Source organism: Artemia sp. Qi Xiang Cuo, chromosome 21, assembly GCF_049724085.1.
Source record: "Artemia sp. Qi Xiang Cuo chromosome 21, ASM4972408v1, whole genome shotgun sequence".
In the NCBI taxonomy this organism is placed as follows: domain Eukaryota; kingdom Metazoa; phylum Arthropoda; class Branchiopoda; order Anostraca; family Artemiidae; genus Artemia; species Artemia sp. Qi Xiang Cuo.
The window spans coordinates 16260511-16273242 of record NC_142814.1 but is presented as its reverse complement, the minus strand read 5'-3'; the positions used below and the strand labels follow the sequence as shown (position 1 = coordinate 16273242).

General features: G+C 39.5%; 1 protein-coding gene across 1 annotated transcript in view; it reads right to left on the bottom strand.

Moving 5' to 3' along the window:
* The window catches only part of LOC148939279 (ubiquitin carboxyl-terminal hydrolase 51-like), an 84977-nt gene that overhangs the window by 59229 nt on the left and 13016 nt on the right, over positions 1-12732 (bottom strand). The gene's annotated exons all lie outside the window — the stretch shown is intronic.

Sequence of the window (12732 nt, the reverse complement as noted above, 5' to 3'; positions counted from 1 at the left end):
TATCTCAATATTAATTACGTATCATGTTTTTAGGGCTATAATGATAGAAAGGTTGAGATGGCTAGGGCATTTTCTTTGGATGAAGGATGACAGATTATCCTTTCTGGCCAATTGTCTAGGCCTAAACGGAAAGTAGATTGTCCTTGGTTGGGGTGGAAGGATGTTGTAAAGAAAGATTTAAGTGGAATGAGAATTTTCTGGGAGGGTGTGAGGAGGGAGACTTTGAATAGGTCGGGGTGGAGGAGAAGCGTGCAAAGCCGCGTTGACCTCAGGCGGCTTGGTGCTGTGGAAAGTTGTTAGTAGTAGGCTATACATGAACCAATTTTGATTCATGTTCAGATTTTCATAGGAACTTTTTTCTATGTTTTGAAGAATGTTTTGAAAAAACAAAAAAAACGTCTTGGGAAATATTAATCTTATATTTGTACAGATTCAAACCTTGGGGATGGGCAAACAAAAAAGGCATTTTTTTAATAGCACAAATTTTACTAAGTTCCTCAAAGAGTTTTTAGGTTGATCTTGTAGTCTCTATCCTTTCTTTTCAGCTATAGTCATTCTATTGGCAGATTAAATAATCAGTGAATTTGCTATTATGCCTAAAATTTCAACAGTACCAATTATTGATGGATCAATAATTTTTATGGCTATTGATTATAACCATTTTTACAGCTCAACCAATGAAATATGAGTCATCTCTGATTTTTCTGTTTTTTTCAGTTTGTTGTTGCTTAAAGTGTTCAGTTTTAAGTCCACAGTTCCTGCTCAAGTTCCATAATTTTGATACTTTTCAAAGTTGACAGTTGTATTGCAAGACTGTTGGGACCAATCTGCTGCAGCCTACAGAAACAAATTTTTTTAAGTCCTTATCAAAGAGTTTCTGAACCCTTAAACTGAAGTATGGTGGAGTTTGTTGAAAATATGGAACACAATCAGTAAAATGAACTACTCAGTAATTTCAAGCTCTTGAGCTATTATATGAAGGAGAATTGCATTTGAGATAATGCATTATTTTTGGAAACAATGGGTTAGTTGCATTACAGGAGCAATACTTTTTTTTCTTTCGTTTTTTTTTTCTCTCTGATGCCACAAACTTGAGTTTATTGAGAGAGAATTATAAGGGTCTGGCCTCTCTTGTTATGATAGAATGTATGGACCTTAGACTAGATTGATGAATATAACATTACACTGGAAAGCTGCATTTGATGATTCCCTAAGGCCAAAAAACAGTTATTTTGCTTGACCTTGGTTCAGAATATAGTGTTGGAGCTGAAGCAGAGTTTTATAGTTGATTTCAGTGAGGATTATCTGAAGATTTTCTGAAAAGTATGGACCTTAGACTAGATTGATGATTATATCATTACATTGGAAAGTTGCATTTGATGATTCCCTAAGGCCAAAAAACAGTTATTTTGTTTGACCTTGGTTCAGAATATAGTGTTGGAGCTGAAGCAGAGTTTTATAGTTGATTTCAGTGATGATTATCTGAAGATTTTCTGAAAAGTATGGACCTTAGACTAGATTGATGAATATAACATTACATTGGAAAGTTGCATTTGATGTTTGCCTCAGGCCAAACAAAAGGTTTTTTCCTTGACCTTGAATCAAACCATACATTGTAGGATCTGCAGCAGAGTATTACAAACAATATTACAGAGATGATGATTTTACAGATGTTTTCTGCCAAGCTTTGATTTCTTCAAACCATAATTTGGCATTGAATTGGAAAGCTCAATCTGACAAGCATGTAAGGACCAGTTTCAAACTTGATTTAAACTAAAATCTATAATGGTTATCTTGCTCCATTGACAAAATATTTTCTTTCAAAATCAAATAAAACCTTAAATTCAACCACAACACCCAAGCTGCAGCAGCAAAGGCCAACCAAACTCTTGGTATTATCAAATACATGATTTTAAGCCAATCTCCTGCAATTAGAAGTAAACTTTACAAGAGCCTCTATAGACCTAGATTAGAATTTGAAAAGTATGACAAGACACCACTTAAAATAACATACAAGTTAGCTTTTGAATGTGTCCAGATGTGGACAACAAAATGTGTAAAAGGGTTCAAAGATACTGAGTATGCATGCTAATTATAGAGCCTCCAGCTACTAACTTTAACATCTCATCAATAAAGAGGTGACATGATAATGACCTACAAGCAGCGGTGTCAATTCATGATGGTTTATGGGGAAGGGGACAAAATATATTTCTCAAAATCTAGGGGGGGGGCAAATTTGTTCCTTTTTTCATTTTTTTTTCAATAAAAATTCCAAAAACCAAAAACCACCAATGAAAATACCACAAAAAGGTACTTTCAGAAATCCAGGGTGGGGAAAAATCTAGGAGGGGGACACATGCCCCTCCCCAATGGAAGCCACTGCCTAGAAGCTGCTAAAATCTGATGGCAAAACCTGTTCCAGTCTGCAGTCATCATGAACCGGAGGTCATCCAGCAAAGCTGTTCCACAAGAATGCCAACACAAGAAAAACAAACCATTTTTCCAACAATTGTATCATAAGCCTGTGGAACATTCTAAGCAAGACAACTGTGAGTTCATCAGCAGTTGACAGCTTTAACGCCAATTGGGTGACCAAACCATAGCTCACAATATGGGATACAGCACATGTTCTGTAGCCCTATTATTACTAACTGGCATTTCAACTATAAAAAATTTTTGTGGGCAAACTTCTTAGAACCAGCATTAGGAGAGTCAGTTACCTCACAGGGAGTCACAAAGGGAGCAAACACTTTTTTATAGTCTATTGAGCACCTGTCAAAGGCTATTATTTGATTCAATACTTCCAAGCACAAGAAAATTAAATGTATATTAACTATTAAATATTATATTACCTAATGGAACTATTTTAATTTGTTTAGCACGTTTCCTTCAGGAGTGGCCATCCACTATACATTTAATTATAGGTTGGATCCAGGGATTGGTTCTAGGAGCATGTGCCCCCCCCCCCTTCACAAGATCAAAAATTGCAATTATTACACGGTTTGAATTGCAAAAATACCAAAAGGGGGGTCAAATTTTTATTGCCACCCTTACTTACTCAAGTCCCACCCATCCTCATGGGATGTTTTGGGGCTGCTCCTTTCAAAATTTTATGCACTAGTGCTTAATATACTGTTCTGTCAGGTGCAGTTCTGGATAGTTGGGTGATACACTACCAATCAAAGTTGTCAATCCACCTCTTATGAGGTCTTCCCCATGGTTGATGCCTTTCAACAGCACTTTTGAGTGAGATCTTGGTTAGTCAAATAGGGCCCATTCTCTTGAGATGCCTGAATCAGTGTATCTTCGAACTTTGTTGAGGATTGTGTTGGGTGATTTTAGTCTTCTTCAGATTTCTTCATTTGTGACACGGTCACTGTACTTAGTCTGTGCTATACAGCATAGGCATCTCATTTTGAATGCAAGAAGGGTGTGCTCATTTTTGGCTTTTATTGTCAATGTTTCACACCCATCAAGTGCAATGGGTATAATCAGGCTGTTAAGAAGGTGAGCTTTCAGATGGTATGAAAGGTGGCTAGACTTCTATAAATTTGAGTCTTCTGAAACTAGAGCTGGTAAGGACTGTGCTGTACCATTTAACATTGGCATCATGACAATTATCTACTGTTATATAAGCAATTTAGCAACTGCTGAAATATAAGGGCCATTAAACTAGAATAAAAATAAATAAATGAACAAACATTAATTAATTGAACCCTGATGGGTCTTTACTATAGGCAATGCAAAAGGATTACTCCTGACTTAAGCAGGAGAGTAGAAACTTCATTTGAAACTTCATTCTCTGAGATGTGAAATTTGAAATAAAAGTGAGGATATTGATTCTACTTTGACCCTCCACATTGTTGAAAATCCAGATAATGTAGTTCTTTCTGATGAGGCAACTTTAATATTTGAAGCAAATGGCTTCCCACATTCTTTTAGGAAGGCAATTGAAATTTTAAATAATGCATCAATTGGAAATCGAAAGTTCTAGTGCCCGTTCTAAGATAATACAGTATCTAAAAGAAATCCTTATTCTAGCTTAATTGCCCTTGTATTTCAGAAACCTTGTTTTAAATAGAGATACTGACCAAAGACACCATATGACCCTGGAGCTTTGTGTTGCTTCAGGGATTCCCTGGCTGCTTTGGTCTTGGATCTTTTTGGAGGTGGTGGGATGTCACATTCTGTAATTAAAATGTAGCTTAGGATGTTTAGTTCTGTCATTATATTTGTTTAATTTCTCTTCAAAATAATCCTTCCTTTGGGCAAGTTTTATTTTTACATCATTGCTGTTCCCTTGTTTGTCCTGGATCACATGTTACCTTAAATTTCATCTTCTAGCAATTAAGGTTGAAGAACCTGTAGATGTTGCCAGGTAAAAGTGACTTGATAATCTTCATGTCACAGTTGGATTATCACTATTTACATATATACAGGGCTACAGTTCATAACACAATTCATAATGACAGGACAATTAACACAATTTTCATATTTACAGGACAGTTTGGTTTTGTTGTTGGGTTCACTATATGTATCACTGGCTCGGCATATTTGGGGGTTAAAGGGGGCAGGTGGTATCTAATAGATCCAACTCCACGATCCTGGTTTGTCCCACTGCGTCTTCAATGAATTGCCACTCCAATCACGGTCAACACCAACCTTGAAGCTATCAACTGATCTGGCCAACACAGTAGATTAGCTAAGTGAATTCCTCAATGGGACAATGCAATTAGTGAAGAAGTTGAACTTCTTGTGCTTTCTGCTAAATTTTTGACACAGTTTTATGGGATTTCCTTGTGTTCTGGTATATTCATTATGATCAAAAATGGGCTTGATGGTGTCACTGGTCATCATCTTAAATGCAAGGATGACATCTCCTCACTCTAAAAAGTAGATTAGGGTAGGTAGGTCAAGCTTTTCTAGTTGTTGCTTGTAGGAGATTTGTTTTTTTTGCAAAAGGGAGTTTGGCAACCAACATACCAAACTCAAGATGGGGATAAACAAGAGTTGTGTAAAGCTTCTTGATAACTCTTGGTTGGCGACTTGTTACTGATTGCTTGATCAAACCAAGGACCTTGTTTGCCTTAGCTGCTTGGTTCTGATAGTTACTATGAAACTTAAGCTTATTGTCAATTAAAACCCCAAGATCATGCTCTTCCTTGGCACTCTGAATGGGCATATTGTGACCTACAGAGTCAATCATCTGATAACTATGGCAGGGATTGTTTGGACCAAGATGAAGGACTTAGCATTTGTGTGAGTTGAACTCAAGCATCCAGGGTGTTGCCCACATACAGAGGTTGTTAAAATCTTCTTGCAGAGAAGAAAAATTTTCTATAGAGGTTGCTGGGCCAAAAAGTTTGAAATTGCCTGCATACAGTTCCACGCCATTCTTGACCACCTTAGGAGCGTCATTTAAGTAAAGGCTAAACAATGTTGGGCCTAGTTTGGTCCCTTGGGGGACACCACTCTCAACGTGAACTGGTGTGGAATAGAGGAGGTTACCTCTTTCATCATATACAGCAAAAATCTGGGTTATGTTGGATAAGAAGCTTTGAATCCACTGGGCAACATCATTGTCTATCTGATATACTGACAGCTTGATCATCAGGTAGCAGTGAGACAATTTACCAAAGGCCTTAGCTTGATCTAGTAGGAACATATCGACTGGGAAACCCTCCTCCGGCAGATCAGTTACAGATTTGTAAGCTAGTGTAAGATTTGTTTTGATAGACATGCCTTTCCTGAAACCATGCTGACCACCCAAAAGAAAGCCATTCTTGGTCATATGCACGATAATTGCATCATTTACTTTCCCTTCATTAAGTTTGGCCACAACTGAGGTGAGGCTAATAGGTCAATATTTTTCAGGCTGGGTTCTAGATCCATTCTTGAATGTGGGAGTAATTATGGCTGTCCACAAATCTGCAGGTAGGCTACTAGTCTGAAGAGACAAGCAAACAGAGTGGCTCTGCTACTATACCTGCAAGGTCTTTAAGGAGCCTGGGATGTATACCATCTGGACCTTTAGCTTTGTTGGGGTCTAGTTTACTCAACCTTTTCTTAATCTCGTCCACTGTGACAAAATTTTAGGCATAGGGCACTTGACCATCCTGGGGGCAGGGGACAGTGGCTTGTCATTGGGGCCCACTGAGAAATTGCATGCAAATTTGTTGTTCAGCAAATTTGCAATGTCCTCTGGATCTTCCAGGTTTTTTCCTTCAAGGTTGAGCATGAATGGCATAGTTTGTCTACTCTTATCTTTAGCAGATACGTATCTCCAGAACCTCTTTTGGTTGTCTTTTATGTTTAATGCCAAGTTATCTTCATAGTCAGCTATGAAGTGTCTAGTCAGTTGCCTCAGTTTATTCCTTGTTCCTGCAAAACAATCCCAGTGGTGTGTACATTTGCATTTCTTATATTTTGAAAAAGCCTTCTTATGGTTCACAGCCCTTTTAATAGGCAGTGTGGCAGTGTTTTTGGGGCCTTCACGAATGAAAACGAAGTACATGTCCTCTCAGCTTGTAGCAGAGTATTCTTAAAATTTTACCAGGCTAGCTCAATGTCTCCCTTGACAATCACTAGGTCCCATTTTACTGCCCGTATTATCTCTCTCATATTGTTGTAGTCAGTGTAAGTTTGTTTAGCGCAATTATTTTTCTGTTGACTAAACAGCAAGTCATGGCATATACAAACGTGTTTGCTGACACAAATAGGGGGGAGGAACTCAGTGTTCACTAACAATCCCAGATTGTTAGTGATTGTCAAATCTAGAAGGGATGGCATTTGGTTATTTTTATACCAGGTTGGTTGGTCTATTACCTGATATAAGCTATTGCTACCCAAATATTCAACAAATGGGTTATTAACATGTTGTAGGATCTCTCCTGGTGGATACTTCTCTTGCTGATACTCAGTATGCCCCATAGTTTTGTAGACAGGCTAGTGTTATAACAGCCCCTCAGAAATTGGAAATGCAGTAAAAAGGCTCAAGAACAATAAAGCTGCCAGTATCTGTGGCCTGAGTGCGGAGCTGCTAAAATATGCAGGTCCTGTTATGCTCCTGTTTCTCCACACCCTGTTCTCTACAATCTGGCAAACCGAGATAATTCCCGAAGATTGGCGGAAGGGTGTCATTATCCCTTTATGGAAGAGTAAAGGCTCTAGAAGCGACTGCTTGAACTACCGTGGAATAACCCTACTGTCTGTCCCGGGAGAACTTTTCTCAATGGTCCTGTTAGATTGATGTCGAAATATCATTCGTAAAATCCAGCGACCGGAGCATGCTGGTTTCATGTCGAACCGTTCCACCCTTGAGCAGAGTTTTACGATCCGACAAATCATCGAAAAAGCAACGGAGTTCCGACAAAAATATTTTTTTACCTTCGTCGACGTCCGTGCTGCGTTCGACTCAGTGGACCGAGAAGCTCTTTGGCGGATTCTAGAATCGACAGGCTTCCCTAAGAAATACTTCAGGCCCTTCAAAGCTCTACACCATGGGACAGAGAGCTGTGTTCAAGTGAACGGCCGCCGCAGCCCGTTCTTCCAAATCACGACAGGAGTGTGCCAAGGATGTGCAGCTGCCCCAGAGCTCTTCAATGTCATCATAGACTACGTTATGACAAGGACTACTTCACGTCTCAGCTTTGGACTCAAGTTTGGAGATCGTGTCATTACAGATGCTGATTTTGCCGATGGCTTGGCCATTCTGGCGGACTCCATGGAGCAGTTGCTGGAAGCGCTTCGAATCCTACGAGAAGAGGCTGCAAAAGTAGGACTGCAGATAAACTGGACTAAAACGAAAATTATGGCCATAGACCCCTCCTCTCCTGCTGCCAATCTTTCAGTTAGCCTGGATAGCCCCACTAGAATCGAAGTTGTCCAAAGGCTCACCCACCTGGGCTCCATAATTTCTTCAGATGGCTCGCATCTTTCTGAACTACAAGCGAGAATATCAAAAGCGTCTTTTGCCATGGGCAGACTGAACCGTCACCTCTGGCGAAAACCGAACATCAGTCGCACAACGAAGCTGCGGTTTTTCAACGTCCTCGTCAGTTCTGTGATGCTCTATGGAGCTGAGACGTGGCAAGCTTCAGCCGCAACCCTCAAGACAATTGATGTGTTTCAGTCGAAGAGCCTGAGGAGGATAGAAGGTCTACGATGGTTTGACTTCGTCAGCAATGAGAAGCTGCTGTAGCTCACCAAGTAGTCTCGGTTTTCGACCCAAGCAGCAGAGCGAACACTACGATGGGTCACACACCTACTTCGAGTGCCTCCACACATACCTGCAAAAACAATCCATGACTTCGACCCTGTCAAAGCCGGTTGGGAGCAACCTCGCGGCCGACCGAAGAAACGATGGTCTGACAGCCTGTCCGAGTTCCTGGTGATGGCAAATATCAGGTTGAGCGATGTGCAAACGCGTGCCATGGACCGAAGTGGATGGAGGAGGCAGACGTCACTCTCTACGCCGAGCAGCGCCCGGCAGGAGACATAAGTCAAAGTAAGTCAAGTGTTATAAACATCTTTTTATAGGGTTTTAGCAAAAATCTGTTAGGAATCTGGGAATATTCCTTGTCCTGGGGAGTGTTTTTAACCTCAGATTGAGTTTAGACATTAGCAGTATATGGTACATGTCTGTTAATGGTGACTTCCAGCATCTGGATATCAGAATTTAGTTGATCATGTTTTTAGTCACTCCATTGGGTTGTCTCTATGTAACCTTTTGTTGATGTATATGCTTGAAAGCTGTGTTGATGATATATGGCTCATTCTCTCTGCAGAAGTCAATTAGCCATTCTCCCCTTAAGATAACCATATCCATGTGGGTTTATTACATCTTTCTGGTTGACATGGCTATTTCCCACCACTGTATTGAATTCACTCATGACAATCAGTATATTGTTTTTGGATATCAGGTCATTACACTCTACAATTGAAAGTAGAATTGACCTTCACTTTAGGCAAATTCCAGAACATATACATGGATGACTGAGATTTTTTATGGGTCCTTTCAGATGAACAGTCACAATTCTTTCTGTACAAGAGTGAAGTTGATCAGTGACCTTTTGGTAGCTGAAGATAGAATGAAAACAACACCCAGCCAGTGAACACTGTCAGTATGTTCTGACAGTAGAAAAGTAGTTCCAAGGATATTTTCTTCTTGGGGTTAGGGGAGGTGTCTCTCAGCCAGGCAAACTACATCCCTTCTGTATCTATTTATTTCTTTCAATAGAGGATTAATTTTCCCAGATTTTGCTAGAATTCAGCTGCTAAGTGTACCAATGCTTAAAAAAATCCTTGATATTAAAGTATCATCCCATCTGATGGGTGCCTTAGGTCTATGATGGTTAATGGCTTTCTTGTATGCAGCAACAGATTCAGGTTGGTGTCCAGAGCTCAATCTTCCACCCTTTTCTAGTTGTTCTCCAATAGAGGATACTTCCACAATGGTACCCTTCAGTACCACACAATTTAACCCATTGCTGGGGGGAAGGTTTTACCTTAAATTACATGTCCAGAGAGATAAGATGGTGATAAGCCTCCTGTAGAGCATCTCATTACTGTTGTGACATGACTATGGTTTGGTGTCCCAGGTTAGCTTGTATTCAGCATTGGCCCAGTCATGATCAACTCCATTCTTGAATGCATCTATGGTTTGGGATTGGGTGGTGGCTTTGGAGAGACTGTTCCAGTGAGGGCTGGCATGTAAAGAGAAGAAATACTGGTGTTCACATTGATGGCAACAGGGAACTTGCAGCTTCTTTGTGTTTTGCCACTGATGGACATGTTCAGACACCAGTGGGCACTAAACAGTGTGCATCAAAGGGGCCTTCCTCTTCCTTTGCCTGTATTTATGGCCCCTGGGCAAGGATACCATGGTTATTACTATGGGCCCCCAGGGACAGGATCCCCCTTGATCTACACCTCCCTTCCACATGGAAGTCCCCTACATACCCATAGGATAATCCTCTATTGGGCACCAGGGGATGTGCTGAGTGGCCTGGTGAAAGCCCCTACTGAGAAGGGATCTCAGTAAAATTTGCCTTTGCTATTAGACTGTTTCATTGGGCTTCTGTTAAGAACTGCAGGCTTTAAACAAGTTTGTATCAAAGATTTAGCATCTAATAGGCCTGCAAAATAACTATAGGCTTAAAGTGTTCAGTTTTAAGTCCACAGTTCCTGCTCAAGTTCCATAATTTTGATACTTTTCAAAGTTGACAGTTGTATTGCAAGACTGTTGGGACCAATCTGCTGCAGCCTACAGAAACAAATTTTTTTAAGTCCTTATCAAAGAGTTTCTGAACCCTTAAACTGAAGTATGGTGGAGTTTGTTGAAAATATGGAACACAATCAGTAAAATGAACTACTCAGTAATTTCAAGCTCTTGAGCTATTATATGAAGGAGAATTGCATTTGAGATAATGCATTATTTTTGGAAACAATGGGTTAGTTGCATTACCGGAGCAATACTTTTTTTCTTTCGTTTTTTTTTTCTCTCTGATGCCACAAACTTAAGTTTATTGTGAGAGAATTATAAGGGTCTGGCCTCTGTTGTTATGATAGAATGTATGGACCTTAGACTAGATTGATGAATATAACATTACACTGGAAAGCTGCATTTGATGATTCCCTAAGGCCAAAAAACAGTTATTTTGCTTGACCTTGGTTAAGAATATAATGTTGGAGCTGAAGCAGAGTTTTATAGTTGATTTCAGAGAGGATTATCTGAAGATTTTCTGAAAAGTATGGACCTTAGACTAGATTGATGATTATATCATTACATTGGAAAGTTGCATTTGATGATTCCCTAAGGCCAAAAACAGTTATTTTGCTTGACCTTGGTTCAGAATATAGTGTTGGAGCTGAAGCAGAGTTTTATAGTTGATTTCAGTGAGGATTATCTGAAGATTTTCTGAAAAGTATGGACCTTAGACTAGATTGATGAATATAACATTACATTGGAAAGTTGCATTTGATGTTTGCCTCAGGCCAAACAAAAGGTTTTTTCCTTGACCTTGAATCAAACCATACATTGTAGGATCTGCAGCAGAGTATTACAAACAATATTACAGAGATGATGATTTTACAGATGTTTTCTGCCAAGCTTTGATTTCTTCAAACCATAATTTTGCATTGAACTGGAAGGCTCAATCTGACAAGCATGTAAGGACCAGTTTCAAACTTGATTTAAACTAAAATCTATAATGGTTATCTTGCTCCATTGCCAAAATATTTTCTTTCAAAATCAAATAAAACCTTAAATTCAACCACAACACCCAAGCTGCAGCAGCAAAGGCCAACCAAACTCTTGGTATTATCAAATACATGATTTTAAGCCAATCTCCTGCAATTAGAAGTAAACTTTACAAGAGCCTCTATAGACCTAGATTAGAATTTGAAAAGTATGACAAGACACCACTTAAAATAACATACAAGTTAGCTTTTGAATGTGGACAACAAAATGTGTAAAAGGGTTCAAAGATACTGAGCATGCATGCTAATTATAGAGCCTCCAGCTACTAACTTTAACATCTCATCAATAAAGAGGTGACATGATAATGACCTACAAGCAGCGGTGTCAATTCATGATGATTTATGGGGAAGGGGACAAAATATATTTCTCAAAATCTAGGGGGGGGGGCAAATTTGTTCCTTTTTTCATTTTTTTTTCAATAAAAATACCAAAAACCACCAATGAAAATACCACAAAAAGGTACTTTCAGAAATCCAGGGTGGGGAAACATCTAGGAGGGGGACACATGCCCCTCCCCAATGGAAGTCACTGCCTAGAAGCTGCTAAAGTCTGATGGCAAAACCTGTTCCAGCCAGCAGTCATCATGAACCGGAGGTCATCCAGCAAAGCTGTTCCACAAGAATGCCAACACAAGAAAAACAAACCATTTTTCCAACAATTGTATCATAAGCCTGTGGAACATTCTAAGCAAGACAACTGTGAGTTCATCAGCAGTTGACAGCTTTAACGCCAATTGGGTGACCAAACCATAGCTCACAATATGGGATACAGCACATGTTCTGTAGCCCTATTATTACTAACTGGCATTTCAACTATAAAAAATTTTTGTGGGCAAACTTCTTAGAACCAGCATTAGGAGAGTCAGTTACCTCACAGGGAGTCACAAAGGGAGCAAACACTTTTTTATAGTCTATTGAGCACCTGTCAAAGGCTATTATTTGATTCAATACTCCCAAGCACAAGAAAATTAAATGTATATTAAATATTAAATATTATATTACCTAATGGAACTATTTTAATTTGTTTAGCACGTTTCCTTCAGGAGTGGCCATCCACTATACATTTAATTATAGGTTGGATCCAGGGATTGGTTCTAGGAGCATGTGCCCCCCCCCCCCTTCACAAGCTCAAAAATTGCAATTTTTACAGGGTTTGAATTGCAAAAATACCAACAGGGGGGTCAAATTTTTATTGCCACCCTTACTTACTCAAGTCCCACCCATCCTCATGGGATGTTTTGGGGCTGCTCCTTTCAAAATTTTATGCACTAGTGCTTAATATACTGTTCTGTCAGGTGCAGTTCTGGATAGTTGGGTGATACACTACCAATCAAAGTTGTCAATCCACCTCTTATGAGGTCTTCCCCATGGTTGATGCCTTTCAACAGCACTTTTGAGTGAGATCTTGGTTAGTCAAATAGGGTCAATTCACTTGAGATGCCTGAATCAGTGTATCTTCTACCTTTGTTGAGG